Here is an 18,796-nt window from a genome sequence, read left to right on the forward strand (position 1 = left end):
GATTATTAATGTGTTTGGGGGGCTGGCTGGGGAGTCTATGTGGTATTGAGCAGAGAACTCCAAGTTTGTGTGAAATAAGTTAGTGTTGCTTTATAGGCAGGAGATCTAGAAACTGAGATGTGAGTTCTCACTTGCTACATTCACATGCATAAAGTGAACATAAATTGATTTAGGGTTTCCTTTCATAAGTGCTAAGAGTCAATACAATGAAGAAAACTGGTTTCACTAGAACTCTTTGTCTTATTTACTTCCAACTTCCTAGACCATATACATGATAGAGGTTACCATACTCTACCGGTGAACACATGATTGGAGGCAGTCAGCTGGGTAGGTAGTAGTTAATATCAAAGATCAATTAGAACTTGTATTCTAATTCTTGGTTCAATTTGTATCCCGCAATATTTGATCCGATTTCGATCAATTTGGTCATTGTGTTTCATTTTGTAAATTTTAGTCCGCATGTGTTTGACGACGCTTGCAATCTAACTCTTTTCATCATTTTAGCATCCAGGTGATGTAATGTATGATGTATCATATATAAGTACACGTACATGTACAACTACTTTAAGGGCTCTGGGGCTTCATGTAAAGCCAGTTTGTGAAAAAATCAGACATGCATTGTTCAGAAATTAATGCAGCAACATATGGAAAATTACAGACCTCTTGATATTCACACACCTGCCCTTGCCAATTTTAATCAAGTAGAGACAACATTGACAGTAAGCCATGCAGGTTTCGTTGCAAGGTGGCCGGAAGTCTGGCAAATGGTCGAGATACTCGAGATGATTAACAATAATGAAATGTTATACGTAACAGGTGAAGCCAATTAACTCGAAAAAAAATTCCCAGCAATTTTTACATCTTCCTAATTACTTCCAACCAATTCCCCTTAGCTAAACTTGGAACACAAAAATTGCATTAATTAAGTCCTCTTGAGTCTTGACTTCCATCAAAATAAACCGAAAACTGTGTAGCCGTTCTAACAAACGACATTGTTTCCATCTCCTTAGAAACCAAACAAAACAATATTCATATGTTTTTGTTTTTTTTTCCTCCAAACAACTGGTACGTAGAAGATCTTATGGACCATACATTACAATGTCAAAATGCTAGAAACATTAGGGTTTCGGCCTTTGGGGTCAACGGTGCACGGCAAGGAAGTTGACCAGATAGAGACGTTGTAATAACCCTAGATTTTTTTTGAAACGATATTTGAATTGAATTCTATAAAGTTATGAAATTCAATTAAAGGAAATTGATTGGTTGCGAATGTTACGAAAACGGAAACGGAAATGTTCCGAGAACGTATAATAAGAAAACGTTACGTTTCTGAACGAATTTATCGACTTTTATTTCGTCGCTCGGTCGCGAAAACTTCCTTCACAAAAGTTGTAGAGCTCGTCGATACGAGTTCGCGAGTATGTGACACGTTAGAATCGGACGTCGGAGGTAAAAGTTATTAACGTCGGAAGTTAGTTTCCGATTTGGAAACTAGTATAAATAGGATGTTTTAGAGTTAGGGTTTCCATTTTAGGAAACCCTTCTCTCTCTCTTCACTTCCGCCGCTCACCCCCTCTCTCCCTCGGATCTCTCTCTCTCCCCGAAACCCCCTCTCCCTCTCGACTCCGAGCTCTCTCCCATCTCCCATCTCCCTCTCCCTCACGACCCGAACTCTCTCTCTCCCTCTCTCTCTCTCTCTCTCTCTTTCGTTTTCTCTCTCCCCGAAACACTCCCACCCTCACCTCGGAGAATCGCCCCGGCGATCTACCACACAGGGCCGCCGTGACGTGCACCGCTCGGCCCAACCACATCGCGAGGACCACGGCTGCCACCCTTCAGCTCGCCAGCTCGAGACTCGCTGCCGTGAGGACGCCCGACGTTGCCAAGCTTCTGCAAGTTTCGGCAATGATCTTCATCGCCACCACCGAGCTCGAAACGAGCTTTCCACCATTGAATCAAGGTGAGATACGTGCTAGGATTGATTGTGTGTTTGTTGTGGTGATTTTTGGGTGTGTTTGGAGTGAGATCGAAGTTGATAGAGGGGAGGGTTACCGCCGCCTAGAGGCGGCGCGTGGAGGAGCTTGGGAGGAGTAGGAGGCGGCCTAGGACCGGAGAGAGGAAGAGGGGAGAAAGGAGGAGAGTTTTGGGGTGGTGGTGACATCACACGCGCCAGTTTTGGGCTCGGCGCGTGGGCCCCACGCGCTGCCTGCCGGAGGTGGCGCGTGTACCCCACGCGCCGCCACGTGCGGTGGTGTGACAATGTTTTCCGATAGGAGTATTTTGGTAATTTACTTAAATGTAAATGTAAATTTTACTTATTACGGTAAATGTAATTAAATTTTACCTTCGGTAAATGTAAATATAAATTACTTTCAGTAAATGTAAAAAGTAATTTGTAAAAGGTAATTAGTAAATTTTATTTACTGAGATTGTATTTACATTTAAATAGTACGTATACGTACAAAAATACGTATTAATATTTATACGTACAGAAATACGTATATAATATTTATACGTACAAAAATATGTATATAATATTTATACGTACAGAAATACGTATACAATATTTATACGTACAGAAATACGTATACAATATTTATACGTACAGAAATATGTATATAGTATTTATACATACAGAAAAACGTATATAATACTTATACGTACAGAAATACGTATTAATTGTATATTTGTACAGTAACCGTGAATAGTAACAGTAAACAGTAACATTGACCAATAATTTCGTAAAACCGAAAATTGCTGAACAGTAACCGATTATTACTGTTTCGGCATTTAAAGGTTTACGAAACGATTCTAAATTCTTTTCTTATCTTTTCAAGGTGATCGTTAAATCGAGGAAAGGAATTTCATCGGGAATTGTGGAATTACGCTCGAGTCGATAAGGTGAGTAAAATCTCACATATTTACGAATCTACCCTCGCGGTGATTCAAGATTTTTTTGCAAGAGTATTTAATAATGAATTACAACATGTATATAATTTAGTGGAATATATATATATTGTATAATGGTAATAAGTGCATGTATATATAGATCATTAGATTATATACTGTTATTAATTCATTAGAAATGGTCATTTTGATGACGGAAGATTGAGTATTGAGCATGTATTGTGAAATATGACATGTATAAGATATAGTGGACTATATATATATTGTATAAATGGTAAATAAGTACGAATATATATAGTTTGCTATATAATATAATGTTATGATTTTATTGTGATTATATTGAGCATGTGATTGAATTCTACAATATGATGTGAGATTATTGTACGTGATTTTTAACATTGAGATTGTTAAAATGTGAATTGTCTTCGGACCTGATTTTTGGTACAATATGATGTGAGATTATTGTACGTGTTTGGCAAGTCGAAACCTAGCCTTTGGCCGGGCGAAAGTTACGATACAGTTAGAGCTCTACTCTGTCTGCCTTAGTACTGCATGTGAGGTAACGGGTGGTTATCTGCTCATGGGTACTCAGTTATTTTGGATGTTGGGTAGCGGGTGGCTATCCAATATCAGCGGTGTATTACGAGAGGGGTAACAGATGTGTACCAGCGTTCTTGGTACCCGTATTATAAATGCATTGGGTAACCAGAAGGGTTACTTAATTTTCTCATGAGCGTTTCATTTCATACTTCTTTGGGACAACCAGATGGGCTGTCCATTGACTCATGAGAGCATTTATATTTGTTGTTTTGTGATCTTTCGTATATTTTGATATGCGAATTATATTTTGATTTTACTCATACGAGCTATAAGCTTACCGGGTTTGTGTTTACAATCCCGGTGCACCAATTCGATGGTGTAGGGGATAATTCCGCAGGTGCTGATTAGTGGAGGTTGAGTGACGACTACAGAGGCTCGAAGTCGTCCGTATCCTACTTGTGGTGAGGTTTTAGCGTGGATTTGTGTGTGAGAATTTGTGTAATTTCATTTGTGAGATTTGTGAGTGAATTGTGAGGATTATTACATTTCCATTTTATGTATGGAGTATAAATTTGGGTTGTAATAATTGGTTCGTTGAGTTGTATTGAGAACTCAGAATTGATCCGCTGTGACGCTTTAATGATTTCAATTTTATTGAGATTATTTGGTGTTTAACGACTTTAGAATTTTGAGTTTTTAAGCTTGAAATTTTCGGGTCGTTACAGTTGGTATCAGAGCCTAAGTGCGTATTTGGCGATTATCAATATCATCCGGGAGCGATGATCCGACTGCAGGCGGGCACCCATCACATGCTCCTCGGTATTGATATGTCGTTGGGTACGCGAGAGTGTTTAGGAGCCATACCTAATGGTTTGGTCCTCCGAGAAGTATCGTGATGATACTTCGATGATTCATCTTATCCTAAAATTTCATGTTAATACCTATGGAATCTATTTTAGTTGAATTCGAGATTTCACAAGTATTGACTAAGTGTTTCGTTGTTTGAAGGTGATGAACGCTGATAAGGGCCGAGGACGGGCGAGAGGCCGAGGTCGAGGTAGGACCACAGGCCGAGTCCGCAACGTGGAGAACCTTTATGAGGAGGCTGCTCCACAGGAAGAGCAGGTAGGCCGAGGTCGAGGTAGGACCACAGGTCGAGTCCGCAACGTGGAGAACCTTTATGAGGAGGCTGCTCCACAGGAGGAGCAGGTTGAGCCAACTCCTGCGGTTAGAGATGACGGTCGAGTGTTGAAGCTGATCAAGGATATTAGTGCACTGTCAGCTCCGACCTTTCATGGGGGACTAGATCATATGGTAGCTGACCATTGGATCGAGGGTATGGAGACTTATTTTGAGATGATAGAGTGCACAGAGATTGAGAAGAGAAAGATAGCTACATTCTTTCTCAAGGGTGATGCTCTAGATTGGTGGAAGAGCATGAGACAGACTGTGGATGTGTCTACATTCACATGGGGAGGTTTCACCACCATATTCCGAGAGAAGTATTTTCCAGCCTCAGTACAGGAGGACTTAGAGTTGGAGTTTCTGGCATTGGTACAGGGAGTCATGACCATTAGAGAGTATGATGCCCGATTCTCGCAGCTGTATCGGTATGTCAGGCCTATGGGTACGACTGCTTTAGCTCAGAAGTATCTACGTGGGCTGAAACAAGAGTACAAGACCATGATATCAGTCCTTTGCCTGACTACCAGGGAGCAGATATTTGAGAGTGCTATGAGCTTGGAGCAAGCAGAGAAGACTCAAGCAGGTGATGTAGGGAACAGAGATGCAAAGGGGAAAGGCAAGGCAATCTATACAGGCAGCGAGCACTCAGGGCCGAAGGATAGGTCATGGAAGAGGCCAAGACCCCACTATCAGGCCCCGACAAGGGCACCACCCCTAGCTATCAGGGCAGCACCAGTCAGACCATTAGCAGCAGTGAGGTGTTATGGCTGCAATGAGATGGGACATTACGCCTCAGCATGTCCGAAACCGAAGAGAGCAGGCTGCCACCGGTGCGGGCAGGTGGGACACATAGCTCGAGATTGTACCCGACCACTTCCGGGTAGACATGAACGACCGCAGAGACAGCTACCAGCGGGCCAAGCTAGAGTGTTCGCAGTGGGTCAGCGAGACACAGGGGTGGAAGGTACATTATCACTTTTTGACTACCTTGCTAGAGTACTGTTCGATACGGGAGCATCGCATTCATTCATAGCTAGTTCGGTAGTAGAGATGCTAGGACTGATTCCTACACCTCTTGGGAACGCCTTATGTGTCACTTCACCCCTTGGACTGTCACTTGAGTTAGAGACAATCTGCAAAGCTTGTCCTATTTTGATTGGAAGTAGAGAGTTCTCTGCTTCGTTGATTGTGATTCCGGACCACACTTATAATGTGATCTTGGGGATTGATTGGTTGAGACCACAGCATGCTGTGATTGATTGTTTTGACATGGTAGTGTCCTTTCATAGACCCGGAGAGCCAGTGTTTCGTTACCGTTGCCTCAAGTCTGATAACGTCATGAGATCAGGAGTTTTGGCACATGTGGAGTCAGTGGATCAGAAAGTAACTATCGCAGACATTGTGGTAGTATCTGAGTTTGGTGAAGTGTTCCAAGAGATACCGGGGCTACCTCCTCGAAGAGTGGTAGATTTCTGCATTGATGTAGTACCCAGTACAGCACCTGTGTCGAAGGCGCCATATAGAATGGGGCAGAATGAACTCAAGGAACTGAAGGTGCAGATCGATGAGCTATTAGACCAAGGGTTCATTAGACCTAGTGTTTCACCTTGGGGAGCACCTGTTTTGTTCGTAAAGAAGAAAGATGGTTCTCTGCGGTTATGTGTGGACTACAGAGAGCTGAACAAGGTGACCATCAAGAATAGGTATCCCTTACCTAGGATTGATGACTTGTTCGATCAACTCAAAGGTGCTACGGTGTTCTCTAAGATTGATTTGAGATCCGGTTATCATCAACTCAGAGTGAAGGAAGAAGATATATCGAAGACGGCCTTCAGGACCCGGTATGGACATTATGAGTTTGTCGTCATGCCATTTGGTCTAACGAATGCACTAGCTGTCTTCATGAGTTTGATGAACCAAGTGTTTAGTCCGTACTTGGATGAGTTCGTAGTGGTGTTTGTGGATGACATTCTGATATACTCCAAGACACAAGAAGAACATGTGGTGCATCTGAGAACAGTGTTACAGACTTTGAAGGAGGCGAGACTGTATGCCAAGCTAGAGAAGTGTGAGTTCTGGAAAGAATAGGTCAAATTCCTTGGTCATGTAGTCTCAAAAGATGGAGTACTAGTGGACCCGTCAAAGGTAGAGGCAGTAAAGAATTGGAGTCGTCCAAAGAACCCTACGGAGATACGTAGTTTCCTCGGTTTGGCGGGATACTACAGGAGGTTTATCGAGGGGTTTTCTAGTATTGCATCTTCATTGACCAAGTTGACCAAGAAAGATACTCCGTTCGTGTGGATGGATGCATGTGAGGAAGCATTCAGCAAACTAAAGACTAGACTGACCACGGCTCCAGTGTTGACGATTCCTTCTAGTGGTGGTGACTATGTCATTTACAGTGATGCTTCGCTCCAAGGTTTGGGTTCTGTGTTGATGCAGCATGGAGGAGTTGTTGCTTATGGCTCGAGACAGTTGAAGATTCATGAGAAGAATTATCCGACACACGACCTAGAGCTTGCGGCGGTTGTGTTTGCCCTGAAGATTTGGAGACATTACTTGTATGGAGAGAAGTTTCAACTCTTTTCAGATCATAAGAGTTTGAAGTACTTGTTTTCTCAGAAGGAGCTGAACATGAGGCAGAGGAGATGGATGGAACTCCTCAAGGATTATGACTTCACATTAGAGTACCACCCGGGGAAGGCAAATGTGGTGGCCGATGCCTTGAGCAGGAAACCGAGAGGCGTGGTGGCCTCACTTATGGTCCAGGAATGGTTCATGCTCGAAACTGCATCGGAGTTTGATTTAGTACCATCGGGAGGAGAACCAAGGGTTTTCCTTGGTAGTGTCACGGTGCAACCCACTTTGATCACGAGGATCATACAGGGTCAGGCTCGGGATCGACTATCTCAAGCTAAGTTGGCAGATCTTGTAGTTGATACGCTCGATGAGTGCCCTTCTGAGTGGAGAGTTGGACCCGATGGAGGGTTGAGGTTTGGGGCAAGATTGTGTGTCCCAGATTGTGATGATCTTCGGGAGGAGGTCCTTCGTACGGCACATCGATCACGTTATACCATTCATCCAGGGAACACCAAGATGTACAAGGACCTATGCAGACAATTCTGGTGGAATGGTATGAAGAAAGATGTAGCAGAGTTCGTATCGAAGTGCCTTACATGTCAGCAAGTGAAAGCAGAACATCAACGACCAGCTGGCATGTTGAAACCACTGACTATTCCTCTTTGGAAGTGGGAGCAAATATCCATGGATTTTGTGACCGGATTGCCTCGATCGAAGAAGGGTCACGATGCCATTTGGGTGATTGTCGATCGGTTGACGAAGTCGGCTCATTTTCTCCCAGTGTCGATGAAGTACTCAGTGGACGTGCTTGGGAAGCTATATGTGGATGAGGTAGTGAGACTGCATGGTGCTCCAGTTTCTATTGTTTCTGATCGAGATGCACGTTTCACTTCGAAGTTCTGGGGTGGTTTACAGAAGGCGATGGGCACTACCTTGGATATGAGTACAGCTTTTCACCCTCAGACGGATGGACAGACAGAGAGGGTGAATCAGGTGATGGAAGACATGTTGAGAGCATGTGTGTTGGATTTCAAGGGTAGCTGGGAAGATCATTTGAGATTGATTGAGTTTGCCTACAACAACAGCTACCATTCTAGCATCGGCATGGCACCTTATGAGGCACTTTATGGCAGACCATGTCGTTCACCGATCTGTTGGGCCGAAGTTGGTGATGAGGCACTGATGGGTCCAGAGGTAGTTCAGGAAACCACGGAGAAGATCTCGATCATTCGGGATAGAATCCGGACCGCTCAGAGCAGACAGAAGAGCTATGCGGACTTGAAGAGGAGACATGTCGAATTTGAGATCGGTGATCATGTATTCTTGAAAGTCTCACCTATGAGGGGTGTTGTGAGATTCGGCAAGAAGGAAAAGTTTGCACCGAGGTACGTTGGGCCCTTCGAGATACTGGAGAAGGTGGGCGAACTAGTATATCGACTAGCCTTGCCTACTAGCATGTCGGGCCTTCACAACGTCTTCCACATTTCCATGCTGAGGAACTATGTATCAGATGAGTCACATGTGATCGATCATAGTACCATTGAAGTGAAGGAAAATGCCATTTTTGTTGTTGAGCCGGTTCGTATTCTGGATAGATCCACAAAGAAGCTTCGGAGGAGAGAAGTTGAGCTGGTCAAGGTGCTGTGGAGTCACCATGATGAGGGTGATGCATCGTGGGAGCTGGAGTCGGATATGAGGATCAGATATCCACAGTTGTTTGTTTAGTGAGTTTGAATTTCGGGGCGAAATTCCTTTAAGGGGGTAGATTGTAATAACCCTAGATTTTTTTTGAAACGATATTTGAATTGAATTCTATAAAGTTATGAAATTCAATTAAAGGAAATTGATTGGTTGCGAATGTTACGAAAACGGAAACGGAAATGTTCCGAGAACGTATAATAAGAAAACGTTACGTTTCTGAACGAATTTATCAACTTTTATTTCGTCGCTCGGTCGCGAAAACTTCCTTCACAAAAGTTGTAGAGCTCGTCGATACGAGTTCGCGAGTATGTGACACGTTAGAATCGGACGTCGGAGGTAAAAGTTATTAACGTCGGAAGTTAGTTTCCGATTTGGAAACTAGTATAAATAGGATGTTTTAGAGTTAGGGTTTCCATTTTAGGAAACCCTTCTCTCTCTCTTCACTTCCGCCGCTCACCCCCTCTCTCCCTCGGATCTCTCTCTCTCCCCGAAACCCCCTCTCCCTCTCGACTCCGAGCTCTCTCCCATCTCCCATCTCCCTCTCCCTCACGACCCGAACTCTCTCTCTCCCTCTCTCTCTCTCTCTCTCTCTTTCGTTTTCTCTCTCCCCGAAACACTCCCACCCTCACCTCGGAGAATCGCCCCGGCGATCTACCACACAGGGCCGCCGTGACGTGCACCGCTCGGCCCAACCACATCGCGAGGACCACGGCTGCCACCCTTCAGCTCGCCAGCTCGAGACTCGCTGCCGTGAGGACGCCCGACGTTGCCAAGCTTCTGCAAGTTTCGGCAATGATCTTCATCGCCACCACCGAGCTCGAAACGAGCTTTCCACCATTGAATCAAGGTGAGATACGTGCTAGGATTGATTGTGTGTTTGTTGTGGTGATTTTTGGGTGTGTTTGGAGTGAGATCGAAGTTGATAGAGGGGAGGGTTACCGCCGCCTAGAGGCGGCGCGTGGAGGAGCTTGGGAGGAGTAGGAGGCGGCCTAGGACCGGAGAGAGGAAGAGGGGAGAAAGGAGGAGAGTTTTGGGGTAGTAGTGACATCACACGCGCCGGTTTTGGGCTCGGCGCGTGGGCCCCACGCGCTGCCTGCCGGAGGTGGCGCGTGTACCCCACGCGGCGCCACGTGCGGTGGTGTGACAATGTTTTCCGATATGGGTATTTTGGTAATTTACTTAAATGTAAATGTAAATTTTATTTATTACGGTAAATGTAATTAAATTTTACCTTCGGTAAATGTAAATATAAATTACTTTCAGTAAATGTAAAAAGTAATTTGTAAAAGGTAATTAGTAAATTTTATTTACTGAGATTGTATTTACATTTAAATAGTACGTATACGTACAAAAATACGTATTAATATTTATACGTACAAAAATACGTATATAATATTTATACGTACATAAATACGTATATAATATTTATACGTACAGAAATACGTATACAATATTTATACGTACAGAAATATGTATATAGTATTTATATATACAGAAAACGTATATAATACTTATACGTACAGAAATACGTATTAATTGTATATTTGTACAGTAACCGTGAATAGTAACAGTGAACAGTAACATTGACCAATAATTTCGTAAAACCGAAAATTGCTGAACAGTAACCGATTATTACTGTTTCGGCATTTAAAGGTTTACGAAACGATTCTAAATTCTTTTCTTATCTTTTCAAGGTGATCGTTAAATCGAGGAAAGGAATTTCATCGGGAATTGTGGAATTACGCTCGAGTCGATAAGGTGAGTAAAATCTCACATATTTACGAATCTACCCTCGCGGTGATTCAAGATTTTTTTGCAAGAGTATTTAATAATGAATTACAACATGTATACAATTTAGTGGAATATATATATATTGTATAATGGTAATAAGTGCATGTATATGTAGATCATTAGATTATATACTGTTATTAATTCATTAGAAATGGTCATTTTGATGACGGAAGATTGAGTATTGAGCATGTATTGTGAAATATGACATGTATAAGATATAGTGGACTATATATATATTGTATAAATGGTAAATAAGTACGAATATATATAGTTTGCTATATAATATAATGTTATGATTTTATTGTGATTATATTGAGCATGTGATTGAATTGTACAATATGATGTGAGATTATTGGACGTGATTTTTAACATTGAGATTGTTAAAATGTGAATTGTCTTCGGACCTGATTTTTGGTACAATATGATGTGAGATTATTGTACGTGTTTGGCAAGTCGAAACCTAGCCTTTGGCCGGGCGAAAGTTACGATACAGTTAGAGCTCTAGTCTGTCTGCCTTAGTACTGCATGTGAGGTAACGGGTGGTTATCTGCTCATGGGTACTCAGTTATTTTGGATGTTGGGTAGCGGGTGGCTATCCAATATCAGCGGTGTATTACGAGAGGGGTAACAGATGTGTACCAGCGTTCTTGGTACCCGTATTATAAATGCATTGGGTAACCAGAAGAGTTACTTAATTTTCTCATGAGCGTTTCATTTCATACTTCTTTGGGACAACCAGATGGGCTGTCCATTGACTTATGAGAGCATTTATATTTGTTGTTTTGTGATCTTTCGTATATTTTGATATGCGAATTATATTTTGATTTTACTCATACGAGCTATAAGCTTACCGGGTTTGTGTTTACAATCCCGGTGCACCAATTCGATGGTGTAGGGGATAATTCCGCAGGTGCTGATTAGTGGAGGTTGAGTGACGACTACAGAGGCTCGAAGTCGTCCGTATCCTACTTGTGGTGAGGTTTTAGCGTGGATTTGTGTGTGAGAATTTGTGTAATTTCATTTGTGAGATTTGTGAGTGAATTGTGAGGATTATTACATTTCCATTTTATGTATGGAGTATAAATTTGGGTTGTAATAATTGGTTCGTTGAGTTGTATTGAGAACTCAGAATTGATCCGCTGTGACGCTTTAATGATTTCGATTTTATTGAGATTATTTGGTGTTTAACGACTTTAGAATTTTGAGTTTTTAAGCTTGAAATTTTCGGGTCGTTACAGACGTTCACAGAAAAAAGGAAAACGAAGGTATAGATAATAGCATTAAAAAGTGCAGGTAGCAGCAGCAGCACGTACTGCTCAATATCACGGATTGTATGACTTGCTACACAGAGAGATCGCCAACCAATTCAGTAATGACTTGAAATATCGAAAACTTGCTCGAAAAGGAAGTAAAGCTAGCTATGATTGAGTATATTGTTAACCTAACATTATGAATTATAATGGAAGCACATCGTCTTCATATGCAATATAATGATGTTTCATATGCATGCATAGCTGTTGTACTCAAACAGGTGGGAGCTGCTAGCTTGATTTTTCTTGTGTGTACGTATGTCAAAACCTCTCGTGCATTCTCAACTTTATGAAGCACAGGTTTCATTCACCACTTGGCACCTTCTCTCATTGTCCATGCAAACCTGCCCTAACTAATTTCTATTTTCTTTTTCAAAATTTTAGCCAAAATAACTTGGTTCTTATTCTAGGCGCCAGATTAATTTGTACATGTCCGGTTGTTGTAGTTCTCTTTGAGGCAAGTCTTCGCAAAAGCACAATACAATCACCCAGTTTTCACCACCTGATATATATATATATATAGTATCAGAGGCGTAAGAGTTGTAAGTAATTAATCTCTGCTTTTTAAACTTCTTAGTCCCCAGGTGGAGGCTCTGCCTCCTAAGCGTGGATCCTAAGTCAATCTATTTATTAACACTTCTCAATCCCCAATTGGAAGGCCTAGCCTCCTAGAGTGGTCCTTGAGTTGAATCTTTAAATCCTCTATTTATTGTGTTACTTGCTTGTATTTCTGTTTCTATTCTTAAAATTTTAGGAATTTACTTCTATTTACTAGGTTTCTGGGTTTCCTTCTTCTCCAACCAAACAGTAAGTTTTCCAGGTCCAAACACTAAGTCCCGAGTGAGGCATGAGCGGATGCGGCATGAGCGGAACCGAGAAGAGTGTTACCCTTAGGTCTAAGTATTCTGAAGTCAATTCACTGCCTTTTTAAGTCTAGTACCAGATCTCTTCCATCTAACACAATGAGCAGACTTTTTAGATCCAATTCAGTCTCTTCTCGAGGGTCTAGTTTCTCCTTGAATAGGATCCCAGACATTGTTAATGAAGAACAGATCGAATACCAGTCAAATGATAATATTGACCCTAATGATTGGAACATACCTAAAGTACCTACCAGTGAAATTTATAGGAAAAAATGGAATCTTGCAGCCTTTAAGGGAGAACACCACATTAAGTCAGTAGAACAAGTTTACGCCTTGAGTAAACAACATGAAATTTGCCAACTTCTCAGTCCAGATTCAATTAAAAAACATCAGAAAGATGGTCACCATTTCCTTCATATTGGCTTAGTTCAAATTGGTATTAAACCTTTAACAAGACTTGGTCTTAATGCCTCTATTCTCTTATGTCTAAGAGATGCAAGATTTACCAACTTCACTGATAGTACCCTTGGTCTAATCGAATCAAGTCTTTTTAATGGACCAGTTCACTTTAATTGTTTCCCAGATTTTTCAATCAGCCTAAGTGACCCTCATATCTTAAAAACTTTAACTTTAAACATTAAAACCTCAGGATACAATATCCTTGAAGGAACCCAACCACTTGCTTTAATCTACCGAATCCATTACAAAGTTACTGGCACAAATATGAATTTTCAAGCCATTAATAGAAGTCCTAAGAGCCAAACCTTGTTAATTCAAAACAGTCAAAATAATGCAAACATCACTGTCCCGCAAACTATCAGATGGTCGGATGTTCATCTTCCGGCTGAATGGTCTCTTACCAATGAATATCAACCAACAAATACTCAACGCAATCTTTCTGATTTAGATTCTATTCGTCAATACAATGATGGAACTATAAGAATTAACTTCCAAAATTCAAAAATTAGCAGAACACCAAGAATTCAAGAAATAGGAAGTTCCTCTAGGCATTCTTTTGCAACTGCCAGGCAATCATTTGTCGGCTCAATCACTGCAGATTCTATGTCTCGCCGTGATCGTGACATAGAACTTGATAATGTCATCAGAGAAATTCGAATAAAAGAATTAGAAGAACAAGTTCAGAATTTAAGAATTAACAGTATAAGGACAAATGAACAAGTCAGCTACCCAAATTATACTGAAACTGAAAATAATAATAATACAACTGTTGAAGAAAGTCAAAACTCTCCAACATCCCCAACAGCTTCATATTTTATTGTAGTTTTTCCAGAAAATCCTCATATAAATACGCTTAATCAACCATTCAAAATCGATTATTCTAAATTAGATACTCATTTAAAAGCTAAAGAAAACATCCTTAGGAGAAACCTTTTTAGGATAAAATTTCCTTTTGAAAACCAAAGAAAACAATTATTTAAAGATTGGCAAAACTTGATGCAAGAAACAAAAACTGAAATATTCTTTCTTGATTTCCTAGACCAGTTAAATGAACATAAAAACATTCAGACTTTAACAAAAACAAGATGGCAAACTGTCGTTCCTAATTCAACCCAAACTAACACCATTTCTTCTAGTCATCCTCCTTCAGAAACTATAGTTTTTAATCATAAATCAAGCCCAGTTTTAGCTTCGCCTTTTAAAAATCCTTCTGAATATCCGAAAGTTAAGGAACTTAACCCAGATGCTAAGAAGATTATTGAACAAAATAATTACACAAATAATTATTTAGTTACTATTGGAGAACAATTAGACAAAATAGAAACAACACTTGACCATGTTACATCTAAAGTTCACATTCTACCTAACCCTAAAACGGAATCTCCCATAATTCACTTCAATAGTAAACCAACTGTCACGCCTACAAATTCAATTCAAAAAATAGAAAAATTATTAAAGAATCTAAAAAATGAACCAAGATCATCTAATACAATCTCTGTGATCAATACGAAACAAACTTTTGATTCTACTTCTGATAGCGATTCAACCATAATTTCCCAATTAGACAAAGCATTCCAAACTTTGAATATTGATCGAATAATGCGACCAAAGAGACAACATTCAAGAAATTGGACTGAAAGGCCACTTCCAATAGATATTCAACCAAGCACTCATTCAAATATACAATTTGCAGTGTCTTCTGACAAAACTTATGAATGGAACATTGATAATTTATCAGAACAAGAGATCTTAAATAAACTACATCACATGTCAATGGCAGCAAATAGTTACATCACAAATCACAACTTCACACAATCAGAAATTATTGATATTCTATCCTCTGGGTTCACCGGAATGCTGCATTCTTGGTGGGAAAAACATCTCACCGCTGATGCAAGGTCCGATATTAAACATGCAATACAGTGTGAACCGGATGGAACCCCAATCTTTGACGAACGTTGTAATATGGGGGTTTCAGATGCAATAAATACCTTATTTTATACAATCATCCAACATTTTATAGGTACTCCGAGTCATATCACTTCTCGAATTCATGATCAACTCAGTAACTTAAAATGCCCAACCTTAAGTGATTTTAAATGGTACAAAGATGTTTTCATATCCAGAGTAATGCTTCGAGATGATAGTAACCAACCATTTTGGAAAGAAAAATTCATAAATGGTCTTCCCAAACTCTTTGCACACAAAATTAGACAAGTCCTCAGTAATGAAACAGGATTTATTAATTATGACTCTTTAACCTATGGAAATATAATTACAGTTATACAAAAAGAAGGCATGAAAATGTGTATTGATATGAAACTAAATTCCCAACTAAAATCAGAAAAGAACATAGCCAAGTATGAATTGGGAAACTTTTGTGAACAATATGGTTTACCATCCTTACCTCCCTCCAGACGAAGAAAGTCATCCAATAAATTTATTCATCATTCCAGGTCTAGTCGTCATAAACCTTATTTCCAAAAAAGAGAAAATTTTGAACCAGACAAATTTTATTCAAAAAATATGCCAAAGAAAAATTGGAACAAAAACCGAAAACCTTACTCAAAGAAAAGATCTTTTGATAAAAGTAAAACGAAATGTTTTAAATGCCATAAAATCGGTCACTTTGCAAATGAATGTCAGGTTAAAACTACAATAAACCAATTAACACTTACACCAGTTGAAAAAGAGAATCTAATTAAAGTATTAGAATTAAGAAATACAGATTCAGAGAATGACATGAGTGAAGATATTAGATCTTTATCAGGATCCTCTTTTTCCGAATCAGAAGAAGGATCTTCCCCCTCTCAAAAATTCACTTTTGGCTGCAACGATGCTTGTTGTAAAACAATTAATGTTCTCTCTAAACAAGAAGAACAACAAGAATTATTAATTGATTTAATTGCTAGAATTGATAATCCTGACTTAAAAACTGAGTACCTCAAAAAACTAAAAAAATTAATTACCCAAGAAGATGTTGGTAAAACTCCCTCACCAAAAGTCAGTCTTACCTTAACCTTTGATAGGTTCAACAGAAGTAAAAAAGAAATCACTATCCAAGATTTACAACAAGAAATTAAGAACATTAAAATAGAAATTCATACTTTACAACAATCTCATTCTAAGCTTATAGACGACAATATAAATATCAAACAAGAATTAAACATTATTAAAATAAATGATGCATTTTCTAACTTAAAAAATCCTCCAGTTAATGAAATATTAGATGAAGAAAACAAAATACCAAAGGATGAAGAAGTATCTGAACACAATATTCTTAGTGTTATTAATCACATTCAACTCAAAAAATGGTATACTACTATCCAACTTAGGATAAAAGACTTTGAACTCACGACAATAGCCCTTGTAGATTCTGGAGCCGACCTCAATTGTATCCAAGAAGGTTTAATACCTTCAAAATATTTTGAAAAATCTAAAGAATCCCTCAGTTCAGAAAATGGTTCAAAAATGAATATTAAATATGAAATCCCTAGAGCACATATTTGCCAGAATAAATTTTGTTACAAAACATCATTTGTCCTAGTAAAAGACCTAACTGATAGGCTCATCTTAGGTCTACCTTTCATCACCTTAATTTACCCTTTCCTTGTTAATTATGATGGAATCATTACTTACCCTTTTGACGAACCGGTCAAATTTAATTTTCTTTCAAATCCTGAAATCCATACTCTAAAGGCATTACAAGAAAATTCAGTTACAAAAACTATCAATCGTATCCAGACAAAGACTAAACAAATTAGTTTTCTCAAAGAAGAAATTAATTTTAAAAGAATTGACAACCAACTTCAAGACACCACTCTTCAAAGTAAAATTAAAAATTTCGAAGAAAAAATAATTAAAGAACTATGTTCTGATCTTCCTACGGCATTTTGGCATAGGAAAAAACATATCGTTTCATTACCTTATATAAAAGAATTCAACGAAAGTAATATCCCTACTAAAGCTAGACCAATACAGATGAACCATGAAATCATTTGTAAAAATGAAATTAATGAATTACTCAGAAAAAGAATAATTCGACCTAGTAAATCTCCTTGGTCATGTGCTGCATTTTATGTTCAAAAAAGTGCTGAGCTTGAAAGGGGTACTCCTCGTTTAGTCATCAACTATAAACCTTTAAATACAGTCTTGGAATGGATCAGATACCCTATTCCCAACAAGAGAGATTTAATCAACAGACTAAATAAATCAGCAGTCTATAGTAAATTTGACATGAAATCAGGTTTTTGGCAAATCCAAATCAATGAAGCTGATAAATATAAAACTGCATTTGTTACTCCTTTCAGCCATTATGAATGGAATGTTATGTCATTTGGTCTTAAGAATGCTCCTAGTGAATTCCAAAATATTATGAACGACATTTTTAATCCTTACAGTCACTTTTCAATTGTGTACATCGATGATGTCCTAATCTTCTCTCAATCCATTTATCAACATTGGAAACATTTTCACCAATTCTTTTCTATTATAAAAACAATGGTTTAGTGGTATCCGCTTCAAAAATAAAACTATTTCAGTCAAACATCAGATTCTTAGGATTCAATATCCATCACTTACAAATTCAACCCATTAACCGAGTAATCCAATTTGCAGACAAATTCCCAGATGTCATACTAGACAAAACTCAACTACAGAGATTTCTTGGATCATTAAATTACATAGCAGATTTCTATCAAAATCTCAAAAAGAAATGCAAACCCTTATTTGACAGATTAAATAAAAATCCTTCTCCTTGGACTATTACTCATACATCTATAGTCAGAGAAATCAAAAATCATGTTAAAACATTACCATGTTTAGGAATTCCCCTTCCAGATGCCTTTAAAATAGTGGAAACTGACGCCTCAGATATAGGATATGGTGGTATCCTTAAACAACAAATTTCTCCTAGTCATCCCGAACAAATTGTCCGTTTTCATTCTGGAGCTTGGAACCCAGCTCAGGCTAATTACAGCACAATCAAAAAAGAAATTTTATCTATTGTCTTATGTATCAGCAAATTTCAAGATGATTTATTAAATCAAAAATTTTTAGTAAGAGTTGATTGCAAAAGCGCAAAAGATGTCTTAGAAAAAGATGTTCAAAATATTGCTAGCAAACAGATTTTTGCCAGATGGCAAGGAATTTTAAGTATTTTTGATTTTGAAATTGCATTCATAAAGGGGAGTGATAATCATATACCAGATTTTCTAACCCGAGAATTTTCGCAGGGTTCATCATGCGACGGTTCAACTCTCCCGGCTCCCACAGGGCCGGAAAGGAAATAGTAAACCTTGAGTCACCATCACCAGTAAAAAATGAAATAAAAGATGAAAATCTCAAGTCATCCTCATCTCTTAGTCTCGTTCCCCATACAGGTCATACTCTTCTGCCAGTTACAAATAGATATAGTCCACTAGGAACTACTCTTAGTCAATCAAAGCCCAATTACCAGTC

Source organism: Argentina anserina, chromosome 5 (assembly GCF_933775445.1).
Source record: "Argentina anserina chromosome 5, drPotAnse1.1, whole genome shotgun sequence".
Taxonomy (NCBI): domain Eukaryota; kingdom Viridiplantae; phylum Streptophyta; class Magnoliopsida; order Rosales; family Rosaceae; genus Argentina; species Argentina anserina.